This window comes from Piliocolobus tephrosceles, chromosome 13 (assembly GCF_002776525.5).
Source record: "Piliocolobus tephrosceles isolate RC106 chromosome 13, ASM277652v3, whole genome shotgun sequence".
Taxonomy (NCBI): domain Eukaryota; kingdom Metazoa; phylum Chordata; class Mammalia; order Primates; family Cercopithecidae; genus Piliocolobus; species Piliocolobus tephrosceles.
In genome coordinates, this window is record NC_045446.1 from 92,969,133 (window position 1) to 92,982,721 (window position 13,589).

The following is a 13,589-nucleotide window of genomic DNA, read 5'->3' on the forward strand; positions in this document are numbered from 1 at the left end:
GATGAGAGGAGAGAGAAGAAAATTAAAAGAGATTCAGAGGATATGTCAGTCATTTTCAGTGTGCAGTTCTTATTTGAACTTGATTCACACAAACAGTTTAAACAATATTATAACATCTGTGGCAATTGGAGATGTTACTGCTAGCTGGATATTTGATGAAATTCTAGAGCATGTAAAACTTATTTATAGCAATGACATATCAGTGACACTTGGGGACAGAGATAGAGTGAGTCGAGGAAGACTGACTGCAAAGAAACACAAGGGAACTTTTTGGGTGAGGAACATTCTATGTCTTGATTGAAGTAATAGTATATATACTTGTCAAAATTCATTGAATTGTACACTTAAAATGGATATTTTTATGAATATTCTTCCTAAATAAAATTTATATAAAATGTGCAAAACAAACCACAAAATAAATGATAATGACAAAACTATTAGAGAGAGCCAAGCTTATTTCTTCAAGAAGTGAGCTGCAAAAGCTAAACAGCCCATTTTCCCAAGGAGGACCAAAGAAATGGAATAAAACCTAAAGGATGGAAAGAAAGATCTCAGAGGATGATATTAAAGGTGTGTCCTTCCGGAGAGTAGAATCAGGGCCTGATCAAAGTGTAGGGAATTTCATAATGCCTGTCTTGCAGGCTACCAACATTGCTATAGACCAAAGACCACTGCACATCTCATCTTCTGTTCTTTTTTAAATAGGAATTTTTTTATTGTGATAATTGTGTCCCTTCTTCACCATTATGTATTGGGCGAGAGTGGGAAATAGATTATTGCCTCTTAGTTCATAGGACATTGGACCATAAGGAATCACTTTCGAACAAAGGAGGACCCCACTATACCTGGAAATCCTGGACATTGAGCTGAATGCAGTAACTGAATAGGAGCCTATTGACACCCATAAAATACTCTGAAAAAAAAAGACAAAAGGCTGGATCTATGTGTAGTATTCATTTAGTCTATCTACTCAAAAAACATTTAATCATCACTTCAACCAGGAGCTTTACTAGGCCTAAGAATATAAAAGGCAGACATGACTCCTGCAATCATGGAGCTGCCAGTCTGGAGGGAGAAATAGTCATGCACCACGTAACAACATTTTGGTCAAGATGTGCATATGCGATGATAGTCCCTTAAGATTATAATACTGTATTTTTACTGTGCCTTTTCTATGTAGGTACGTTGAGATACACAAATACAATTGTGTTAAAATCGCCTACAGTATTCAGTACAGTACCATGCTGTACAGGTTTGTAGCCTAGGATCTATAGACTATACCATATAGCCTAGGCATGTAGTAAGCAACATCATCCAGGTTTGTATAAGTACACTCTATGATGTTCACACAATGATGAAACTGCCTAACGACACATTTCTCACAATGTATTCCTGTCAATAAGCAATATATGACTCTATGTATGCTATCTGCATTTAAGAGAATTATATGAATAGTAACTAGGGTTCATAATCTATGCTTGTCAGTGATATCAAAGGGATGGCAATTTCTGGGTCATGTAGACCATTCACATCCATCTGCCTCTTCATTCTCTTGTCTGGTCAGTACCTACTGCTACTGGCAAACCTCCATTCCCAAAAGTTAGCTCTTCATCACCCCAATTACTCTCACAAAGGGGCATATTAATTGCCTTGCTACCTATGAGGTGTAGAAATGCCTAGTTATGTGGCTTTAATATTTTCTGCTGCTCACCAGTGCATACATAGTGCATGATTTTGCATCAAAAAAGATACCTCTAATACAGAAACAAACTATGACAGAGTACTGTGGCTCTCTGTCATGCAGTAGAATTTTTAAAATGAAGGTAATGACAAGGAAGGGAGGGATGAAGTAGTTACCTGAAGCGGAAGCCTGCGTGTTTTGGTTTCAGATCCAAAGAAGACACTCAAGTGACTTTAGGAAAGGGACATAATTTCCTTTATCTTTCATCTTATCCTACTCTTATACAGAAGGATGTAGGAAAAAAACAACAAAAATAATACTTATGCTGAATAGGGAAGTAATTAAGCAAGAATACTGAGACCCAGTTCTATTATCTATTTGGCATCTTGGTCATATATACATCCCTTAGCTTTTGGGAGTTATAAAACAAAGCCATGAAAAACATCTCTTAAAATAGTTATATCTCTGTCAAGGTATCCAAAAATAGTACTCTAAGATGTGTTAATTTATATATTCCGTACATAGTTTAGTTTTTCTTAACACCTCTTTAAAATAGGCCTTTCCCACTTGCAAGAATAACAAGCAACACAGACATTAAGTGATTTATAGGATGCCACATGTTATTGTGATCCTGGATGTGTGCAGATGCTCTCCCTTCCATATATTAATGTTGATTTTTAAAACAACTTTGTAGTTAAAAATTTTGTGAAATGTTTCATGCACATAAATCTACAGAAAGATAACACTAACAGATTAGTAGAAATGAGATGTGAAGACAGGATTTTTTGTTTTGGCGTTTCAGTATAGCCTACAAGAACTTGTGTTTTAGAGAGGCCTAGAGGTGCAGAACTATGTAACTTATGACACTTACCCCCTACACCCTAAAGCTTGGCTGTGACTGTGGTTCATTCTGGGATCTAGACTGAGGGAATAGTCACTACCTAGAACACTGTTTGTCTTCATGGCAGAGGGAAAGAACAACATGGTAAACCTCATGCTGCCTGTCAAGGATTCTGCCCTGAAGTGACATATTAATCCTGTTCAAGTCATGTGGCTACACCTGAGGTTATGAGGGCAGGAAGGTACAATCCTCCTGCAGAGAAACATCAAGTAAAGGTAAATACAGCCTACTACAGTAAGAGATTGGACTGAAATTTTGTTCAAAGTGTAGGGAAAAATGAGTTCACAGTGCAGTTTTAAAGAGGCAGTAGGAAAACGCGTAAGATTGGTTTCTGCTTATACCTCAACATGGCAGAGTATATTCTTCAAAGTTGGTCACAGCAATATGTCTCATCCCACATATTGTAGAAACTTACCATTTCCTATCAAAAAGTGAAGTCTAGTTGAAAAAAATAAATATTGGTTCATTCATTGTGGGAAATGTACCATACCAATGTAAGACATTAGTAATAGGGGAAACTGGGTGTGGGATATATGAGCAGTTTCTGTAGTATCATTGCAATTTTCCCACAAAATTAAAACTCTTCTAAAATAAATTATTAAAAAGCCACAGTGAATAGGGAAAAGTAAAGAAAATTTAGAAAATAATGAAGTACAGGAAGAAAGAGTAATGATTCAAAAGAGCTGTCTAGGTTAGATGCTTTTGGAAAGGTGAGAATCTAAAAACTTCTGGATGTGGGATCATAGGTAGAAAGCAATGTCTTGTATATAAGCTGGCCAAGGACAGAGCAATTTCAATTTGAAGCCTAACCAGGAAGACTAAGAACAAGTGCTCAGGTGGGAAACTGTATTAAGCAGTACACCTGATTTACCTTCCCATACGTGAATATGTACCCCAAATGAAGAAAAGTAGTTCAGGCCAGGTGCTGTGGCTCATGCCTGTAATCCCAGTACTTTGGGAGGCCGAGGTGAGTGGATCACTTGAGGCCAGGAGTTCAAGACCAGTCTGGCCAACATGGGCAAAACCCTGTCCCTAATAAAAATACAAAAATTAGCCGGGTGTGGTGGCGCATGCCTGTAATCTCAGCTATGCGGAGGCTGAGGCGGGAGAATCTCTTGAACCTGGGAGGTGGAGGTTGCAGTGAGCTAATATCATGGCACTGCACTTCAGTCTGGGTGACAAAGCAAGACTCTGTCTTTAAAAAAAGTAGTTCATAGAACCAAAATTACTGGCAGAGGTTGTATTGTTTTGATGACTTGCTGCAGAGAACTCCCTTTCTGTTTGATGAGATGGTAGAGAAGACCAAAGTTGAATGGAGACAGCTTGCATTGGATATGTTCTTAAGTGTAGTTTCCTAATTGTGGTATTTGCTGAATAGACATTTATCACACTATACACTTCTAAGACTTAACATTGCAAAGTGGCATAGTGTAAAGGGTTTGTTAAAATGAGAACCACCATTAGACTGATGAATTTCCTTTTTAACTTTGCAACTTGATAAACATTTAACCATGTTGTGACTCAGTTTTGTTCTTTGTAAGATAAAATAATAATCCTTGCCTTATCTAGACATCACAGCATTGTGTTGTTGAAAAAAATGAGAAAATAAATGTTAAATAAATGTTTTGATAACAATGTTATCAGAATTGCTAAAGGGTACAAAACCATGTATCAGTTGAGGTCTTTAGAGTACATTAAACAAAAATCGAATTCTACATTTAGCAAGAGGATTTGTTTTGAAGTAATTTACAGAATCAAAGGAAGGAGTTGCAATGAAGGAGATATGTAAAAGGAGTGAGGTGTCTTGGTTTTTATCCCCACCCAAATTCTGATAATGGAGCTTTCTCATCTATATCACTACCACTTTTTGATGACTTCATCTTTAGTTGCAGAGATATTAACCGTAACCATGTTTTCAGCCATTGAAAATAGGGTCATCTACACTGGGCAGTTTGAATGGGATTCAGCAAATTCTTGGGCCATGGCTATGCATGACTTCTTTGGAAAATCCCTAGGTAACACGTGAGCAGTTATGGAAGGCCACTGGTGAGGATCACTCAGCACAGAGAAGATCAGTTCACATGATTGCAGCAGAGGCAGTTATTCTTAGAAAGGCAGTTAATGGTCTGCAAAGAGTTGGACATTTATTTGGCACCCACCTTGCTCTCTTCTCTGGCAGTGACAGTGTTGGTGTCTCTGGATGTTGATGCTGCTTCTCATTATGTGTTCCTCAGAGGCCTATTCCCTCTTCTCTAGTTTCACAACAAAGACCTCTTCCAAGTTTAAGCCCTATCCAACTTTTGAACTCTATTTCTAGCTAAGATGACTTTCAATTGTTATGGCATAGCATCTATGATCTTCCTCTTTCAGGGCCCGAACTTGTAATTTGCAAGAGCCTTCTTGTTTATAAAGAAAACATAGCTTATGAAAATCAACAGTTTTTGGTTTAAATAGCATTTTTTAAATACTGTGGTATTTCAAGAGTATGTTTTTAAAGTAAATAGTAAACCAACTGTATTTCTTTCCATTTCTGATTTACAGCTTATAATTGTCTTTTAGATAATGACACTGACTATAATGATCATGAGCAAGAATATAAAGAAAACAAAAATAGAACAAAATAGAGCAATTCTTTCAAGACATTATCTCTCTATAGGCTAAACAAGTAGAGATTCTTAGATAACTTCACTGAACTCTTTCACATTTCATATGCAGCTAAAGCTTCCACTGCACATCTTTCTGATACAACCTACACTTAGGACCAGGTGCATAATTTGTGGCCCAGAACAAAATGAAAATGCAGAGCCTCTTGTTAAAAAATTATGTAGTGCTCTGTCAGAACACATCATCAAACCAACTGAAAGGCCTTTCTAAGCATGATGCCCTGTGACATCGCACAAGTTGCATGCGCTTAAAATCTGCCCTGCATACAGTTTAAAAACAAGTAAAGGCCCGATTGACCTATAGGTTCATTCAGTGGAGCACCAGATTTGTAAAGCACACTGTGTCAGAGAATGATATGTGTTGATTAAGTCATTCTTTCCTATTTCAGGGTACAATAAAGATTACCTTTCCCTCATTTGAACCCGGGAGTTGGAGGTTGCAATGAGCTGAGATTGCACATTGCATTTCAACCTGGGTGACAGAACAAGACTCTGACAAAAAAAAAAAAAAAAAAAAAAATACATTTCCTATCCACCTTGAAATCAGGAATTGCCATATACATCTCCTGCATGTATATGGCAATATGTACAAGAGACTTCACTCTTTACCTGTCAATCAACCAGATTTAAATAACCCAGGAGAGAATTCCGTAGTCCTAGGGGATAGTGGAGCTACAAAATGGAAGCGGTCTAGATTCCTGAATCATCACATGGAAGACTGCCTGCCAAGTACCACATTGAACTGTCAAAAGAAGGAGAAATAAAATTCTTAGGTTAAGCCACTAAAATTTGGGGGTTGTTATAATAACGTTTGCCATATCTTGATTGTATCTATCAGGACTAGGCTATGTTATAATAACCAAAACAAAAATATCAATATGCTATCGTAACAAAGGTTTATTTCTTGTTCATGGTAGGTTATTGATAAGACCCTACTCATCCAAGCTACTCAGGGAGCTAAACTGATAAAAACACTGTCTTGATTTATACTTCCATGATTACCATGATGGTGAGAAAGAACTATGGTAAATCATATTGGCTTTTAGTATTTTTGTGTATATGTGATATATTACTTCTACATAGAATTCAAAGATCGAAGCAAGTCATAAGATCATATCTATCTTTAAAAGAAGCAGAGAAGTGCTAAGAAAGAGGAAAGCCAGAAACATTTGTTAGATGACAGTAACAAGTACCACATGAATATAGATGTTGGTGCTTAGAATGAAGATGCTGCATGCAGAAACTTAAAATACATTGTACAGAATTAGTGGTCATGCAACAGGCAGCAAAGAAACAGATTAGTAGGTTGATTATCCAGAGATTTTTAACATGCCTTGTTAAAATATTCAGTGATACTTCCCAATGAGAAGTAGAAGGGAGACCATTAACCTAGTAAGAATCTAACTCTATGGAAAATAGCTAGAGGCAGAGTGATAATGTGTATTGGCTATAGTTGTCTGCCTTTAGCAAGATTTACAAGAAAAATATGAGCTCAGATGAGAACTGGTTAATCTTCTAGAAAGAATAGAAGGATACTAAGGAATCCTAGAGATCAGGGGTCTCTCAGGTTTAGAGCGGCTGACTGCTCCAAGTTTCTAAGTAATAAGAGATAAGACTGAAAAAAACAAAGTTGTAAATGATAAAGGCACTAAAAGATCTCTCAGTTAAGAAAAGTGATAGAATCTTTGGGCAAAGCTCAGACTAAGGGTTTTAACCTTGCCATTTAAACCTTGTTTCATATAGCCTCAGGATAACCATCAAGTTGAGAGAGGAGGACATGGGTATGAGTAAGCAAAAAGATCATTCTTTGGAATCATATATAGGAAATAACTAGAATATGGAATTTAGAATATGGAACTAAAAGCAAATACATCAGAAAGCCTACTAAGTTTGGAAAAGAATTACATTGTTAAATAAACCATGTGCCTGGACCAAAAGACACTGATTTTTTGAGCCTTAAAACAACTATCAAGCTCCCGGAGTTTCCCCAGAAGGAAGCTCAAATAACTTATCTTTTTAGTTTGTAGGTTGCTGAACCATCAGGAGCTATGTTTCAACCCGATGGAAACAATTGCATCACATGGATACCTTAGAGACCCCTCTCTTTTCTCTAACAAAGGACTTCTCCAAATGTGTCTTCATTGACTTCACAGCCCCATTCCTGACAAGAACACTAGACACAAGATAGGAATAATTTCCAGTAGTTTCAGTGAATGTGGTCCTTAAAGGTGTAAAATCTCAAATTTCACATTTGATTAGATATCTTTAGGGATTAAAGGTGCCAAGCCAATGCTTGAACAACGAGAATTGTAATTTGATCTCTTTTACTTTAAGTTTATCCTGAGCTACCCTGCTGAGTAGGTTGACACTGCCAAATTTTTGATGTTCTATTCTCATAGCAACAAGCTGTGATGTCAGAGAGTTATTTTATCACAGAATCTATCCAAAAAGATGCCAGGCTGTGAAGCAGAAAGCTCTGATTTAATTGCATGTTATTCAACAATCGTTTTATGTAAATAAAAATGGAGATAGAAAAAAAATACTCAAAATAACAATTTATGTGAACATCTTTATTAATAGTTAACATAGTGTAAAAAGCTTTCCCTTCAGCATTTACATCAGTGGGTATGTATTTCTTTTTAAATGACATTAAAGGACATTCAGGGAAGACTATTTCCTGCAAATAACAGATAAGCTAGATAATGCACACAGTAAAGAAAGCAACTTCAAACCATCTAAAAGTATAATTAGCATCCTCATAGAGGAAAAGATTAACTAGTAATGTGTTTTGAAATTGTTTATATTAAGGGCCTTAACACAGTTTTACTAGCATACTTTACTATCCTGAATGGCAAAATTAAAAGCAGTATCTTTACCAGACAAGTGATTATCACATAATCTGGTGTAAGTGCAACAAATTTCATTAAGACAGCATTACATAAAGCAGCTTTACAAACCTGCAAGCCTTCTGGGCCTGGTAGACCTTGTAAATTAGTGAAATGGCCTGGGTGTAACACAATGGGGTAGGTGGGTAGCATGGCTGAAGCCAAGTGCATGCCCTATCTGCAGAAGTCTGGATGGGTTAGATTAGGCCAGAACAACAAAGAAGCCAAAGAAGCCCAGTTGTTTAGGACAGCACAATTTTCTTGCTTGTTCATACTACCTGTTAAAGGTCAGTTGGAGACTCTGTTCTTTGTCATGAGCGCAGCCACTGTCTAGAACACTACTGGTTATTGTGGCAGAGTAAAAAGAAAGAGCACAGCTTCTTTGGCTTAGTGAAGCAGGATCTGTTTTTGTTAATTTGAAAAACAGTAGGCTGGGCGCGGTGGCTAATGCCTGTAATCTCTTCACTTTGGGAGGCCAAGGCAGGCAGATCACTTGAGGTCAGGAGTTTAAGACCAGCCTGGTCAACATGGTGAAACTGGTGTATTCTCTACCAAAAATATGAAAACCAAAAAAGTTAGCCGAGTGTGGTGGCAGGAGCCTTTGATCCCACCTACTCAGGAGGCTGAGGCAGGAGAATCCTTTGAACCCGGGAGGCGCGGGTTGCAGTGATCCAAGATCGTGCCATTGCACTCCAGCCTGGGAGGCAGAGTGAGACTCTGTCTCCAAAAAAAAAAAAAAAAAAAGAAAGAAAGAAAGAGAAAAAAAAAAACGTTAGAAAGCGTGGTAGTCATTAGGGTTGCTCTCAAATATTCTATAATTCTCCTTTTGTGTACAACGTATGGTTTCACTTACCTGCCCACTTGCAGCTAGATGTGACTGTGTAGTTTGCTTGGCCAATAAAATGTAAATGGTAGTGATGTGCAGAAACTTTGGGAGCCATTATCTACTTTTTTACATGTTCTCTTTTCCCTCAATCCCAGTAAGATGTATTGTCAAAAAGCAATGTGACTACTTAAGAAAATTTTTATATAAGGTAATTATAATCACAGCTCAAGAACTAGAAACAGTTTTTACTAAGAAGTATTTGTATAGCATCACAAAGCTATACTTTTAAGAATATATATATATATATGTATTTTCATCCCAAGACTGGTATTCATTTTATTTTAAAAGATAACAATTTTAGAATAGTCTGCTGTATTTCCTGCAATCCTTGCTATTAATATTTAAATGTATTTAAAAGTGACTTTGATATGTAATTTTTCAAACATGAAGCACTAACATTCAAATAAATGATATTTATTATCTGATAGAAAAGTTAAGATTTAAATTATTTAAATATACTGTCTGGATGTTCTCATAATGAAACACAGAAATATTATTTGCAGGAAGGAATACTACCCCTTGATTTTGTTATCTTCTAATGACTGTTTCTGGTTCTCTTGTTAGAGGAGATAGGTGAAAATCATCCCCACATTATCACATTTCTGGGTATTCTCCCCCTCTTCAATGATAACGTCATAGGACATCATTGGGGGAGGGGGTGGCAAGAGTACAGATGTAAGAAATATCTTCAACTACATGTTACAAACCAATGAAGACTAACATCCTTGCTTACATATCTCCTTCCTCTTTCCTTGTATATTTTCAGTGCAATTGACTGCAGGAAGAATTGGCTCCCTGCTAGACCCAGAAGTAATGGTTAGCAGCTATTCACTGATTTAGAAAGTCAGAAGATATAGAATTCCTTTTATTCCACAAAGAGTCATAAAAATATGTAAAGGTAAATATATTTAAGTGTTTGAGGTAAATATCAGATTTCAGTGTAGAGTATCATCTTCGTTTGTGGGCTGCTATAGCAAAATATCTTGGACTGGGTAATTTGTAAATAATAGAAGTTTATTTCTCACAGTTATGGAGGCTGGGAAATCCAAGATGAAAGCAACAGCAGATTTGGTATCTGGTGGGAGCCTGTTCCTCCTAGGTGGTGCCTTCTATATGTCCTCATATAATGGAAGGGGTGAACAAGCTCTACTGGGCCTCCTTTATAGGGGAACTAATCTGATTCATGAGGGCTCCATCCTCAAGACCTAATCACCTTCCAAAGCCCTATCTCTTAATAATATCACACTAGGGATTAAGTTTCAACATATGAATTTGAAGGAACATTAAATGATCTGCATTACTTAGGGTTCTCCAGAGAAACAGAATCAACAGGGTATAAATAGATATTTAAGAGGATATTTATTATGGGAATTTCCTCACGCAATTATGGAGGCCAAGAAGTCCCATGTTATGCTGTCTGCAAGTTGGAAAACCAGGAAAATTGGTGGTGTAATTCAGCCTGAGTCTCAGGACCTTGGAACATGGTGTGCCACTGGTATAAATTCTGGTCAAAAGGTCCCAAAGCTAGGAGTTTTGATTTTCTAGAGCAGAAAATGGATGGCCCACCATGAGAAGACAGCAAGTTCACCCTTCCTTGCCTTTTTGTTCTATTTGAGTCCGTAAGGGATTGGATGATGCCTGTCCACATTGGTGAGGGCTATCTTCTTACTCAGTCTATTGATTCAAATGCTAATCTTTTCCTGAAACACCCTCACAAATACAACCAGAAACAATGTTTTACCAGCTATCTGGGTATCATTTAATCTACCAACTTGACTAGTATTTTTTCCCTTAAATTTACTAAATTACAAGGTATCTATTTAATAAGTAGGACAATATTTTATAACCAACACTATATATTTAACATATTTGCCAGTGTTTATCAAACATAATGGGTAAAATGGAAAGAAAATCTTTATCCTATATTCACTTTCATGGAATAGATGCTGATACCTTAGAAATCATCTAGAAGGCTAGATTTCTAGAGGAACTTGAAATATTTTCAGGGGACCTTGTGAGGTCAGAACTTTTTTCACAATAGTAGTGAAACATTATGTATCTCTGCCGCTGTGCTTGACATTTTCATTGATGGTGCAGTAGCAACGGCAGCTGTGGTAGTCAGAATTGTAGGAAGGCCCCAAGGCCCCTGCTCTCTGGTGTGCACACTTTGAAGAGCCCCCTAACTTTGAATGTGGAGGAAATCTGTGAATATGATGGTATATCACTCCCATGCCTAGTTTACTCATCAGTTGACTTTGAGCTAATGAAAAAGGAGATTATTCGTTAGGCCTGATCTCATCAAGTGAACCCTTAAAAGGAACTGGCTTCTTCCTGTTACAAAAGAGATTTGAAGCACAAGGGAGCTTAGATGTGTTAGGAAGTTCTCTACTGTTGGCTTTAAAGATGGAGGATAAGAATGTGGGCAATATCTAATTGCTGAGTGGCCCCAGCTGACATCCAGCAAAGACATGAGGACCTTAGTCTTACAACTGCAAGAAAATGCCTTCTGCATCAACTATAAGAGGACTCTAAGCTCCAAATGAGAATGCAGTCTGGCTGACATCTTGATTTATGCCTACGAGACCCTTAGCATATAGCAGCCAGCCTCCTGACTTATCAGACTTTCAGCTAATACATGGGTGTTATTTTAAGCCACTAAATTTGTAGTAGTTTGTTACACAACAATGAAACACAATGCAGTGGCTAAAACAGCTGGCAAGTTGACACAAATCAAGGGTGGGGCACCAAACTGCTTTAGTAATCATCTATTCTCCACATGCATGCATTCACTGGAAAAGATTTCAGTTTCATTTAAGAATCTCCTGGATAAAGGAGTAAAATGTATTCCTTTTATTAAATCTTAAACCTTCAGTACTAGTCATTTCAATATTTTGAACAATGAAATAATATACCGTAAAACACTCTGTTGCATTGAAGTATTAATAATGGTTGTTTCAAGGAAAATAATTTTGTGATTGTTTGAATTATGATCTAAACTAGCTGTTCTTTTTTCATGGAAGACCAATTTTACTTGAAAGAATAACAACTAATGTTATTCAGACTTTGATATTTGGCAGAAATTTTTCTTAAAAATGAATGAAATGAGCTTATCACTTCCAGGGAAACAACTGACCTTATTTGACCTAACTGACCAATGATAACATTCAAGCGTTCCTGCAAAAATTAGATTCTTGGATAACTTAAATTCTCTGCTATAAGTTTGACAACCTTTCCATACATGAAGACTTTTTCTTGGCCAGGCGAGGTGGCTCATTCCTGTAATCCCAGCACTTTAGGAGGCTGAGGTGGGAGGATCACTTGAGTACAGGAGTTTGAGACTACAGCGAGGTATGATGAAGCCACTGCACTCCAGCTTGGGTGACAGAGAAAGACCCTGTCTCTAAAAAGACTTTTTCTTATGAGATCAGTGGTGTATTAATAAATGTGATTTTTAAAAATATTGTATAAGGAAATGTATCAATATCTGGAAGATCTTCATAGCTTAGTGAACCAATATTTTCTAAATGACCAATGTATGATGTTATGAAATTATGTGAGAGTAAAAGATACATTCAAATTGCTAGAAAACCAATGGATTTTAATGTAACTGAGTATGAAATATTCATTGATCTGGTCCCAAATTCTAAATTTTAACTATTCTTTAAGAAACTACTACTTGTGGAGTGTTAGTTTACTGTAAAAGAATATTCACAAGTATCTCTTAAAATATTCTTCATTTTTTAGCTTCTCAATTTTTAAACTACCTATCTGTGTGAGGCTGGATATTCTTTATATACTTCAATCCAAACAATGTATTGCAAGCGATGGAATGCACAAGTATATAGAGGATCCAGTTGTCTTCTGCTAAGGCAGGCAGGAAAGGGACTTAACAAAAATGTAAAACAATGCCATTCTTCTCGTTGATTTTTTTCACCTTCTAGAAATATAATTATTTTCATAAAAATGTTATTTATTTTAACAAGAATGGTCTTATGATTATTTTAAAATAGATAAGTAAATACATATTTCAAAAATTTCTCAGTTTTAATTTTGATTACAGTAAATGTTGATAGAAATAACCTACAGAAACAAAATCGTTTTGGAGTCTTCAGTAACTTTTTCTTTTTTTTTTTTTGAGACAGAGTAGTCCAACTCCAGGTTGGAGTGCAGTGGCGTGATCTAGGCTCACTGCAACTCCTGCTTCCCAGGTTCAAGCTATTCTTCTGCCTCAGCCTCCCGAGTAGCTGGAATTACAGGCATGTACCACTGTGCCCAGCTAATTTTTGTAGTTTTAGTAGAGACGGGGTTTCACCATGTTGGCCATGCTGGTCTCGAACTCCAGACCTCGTGATCTGCCTGCCTCAGCTTCCCAAAGTGCTGGGATTACAGGCGTGAGCCACTGTGCCTGTCAGTAATATTTTAAGTACAAAATAATTTTTTAAAGTATAAAGTATAAAAAGGTCACCAAAAAGCTTTGGAAATGGCATATAGGACAAAATTAGGAAACCTTGGCTCAGAAAGTTTTGGGCCTTCCCTTCCTGTTTTTATGCCACCTGCCAGCCAACTGCTAAAC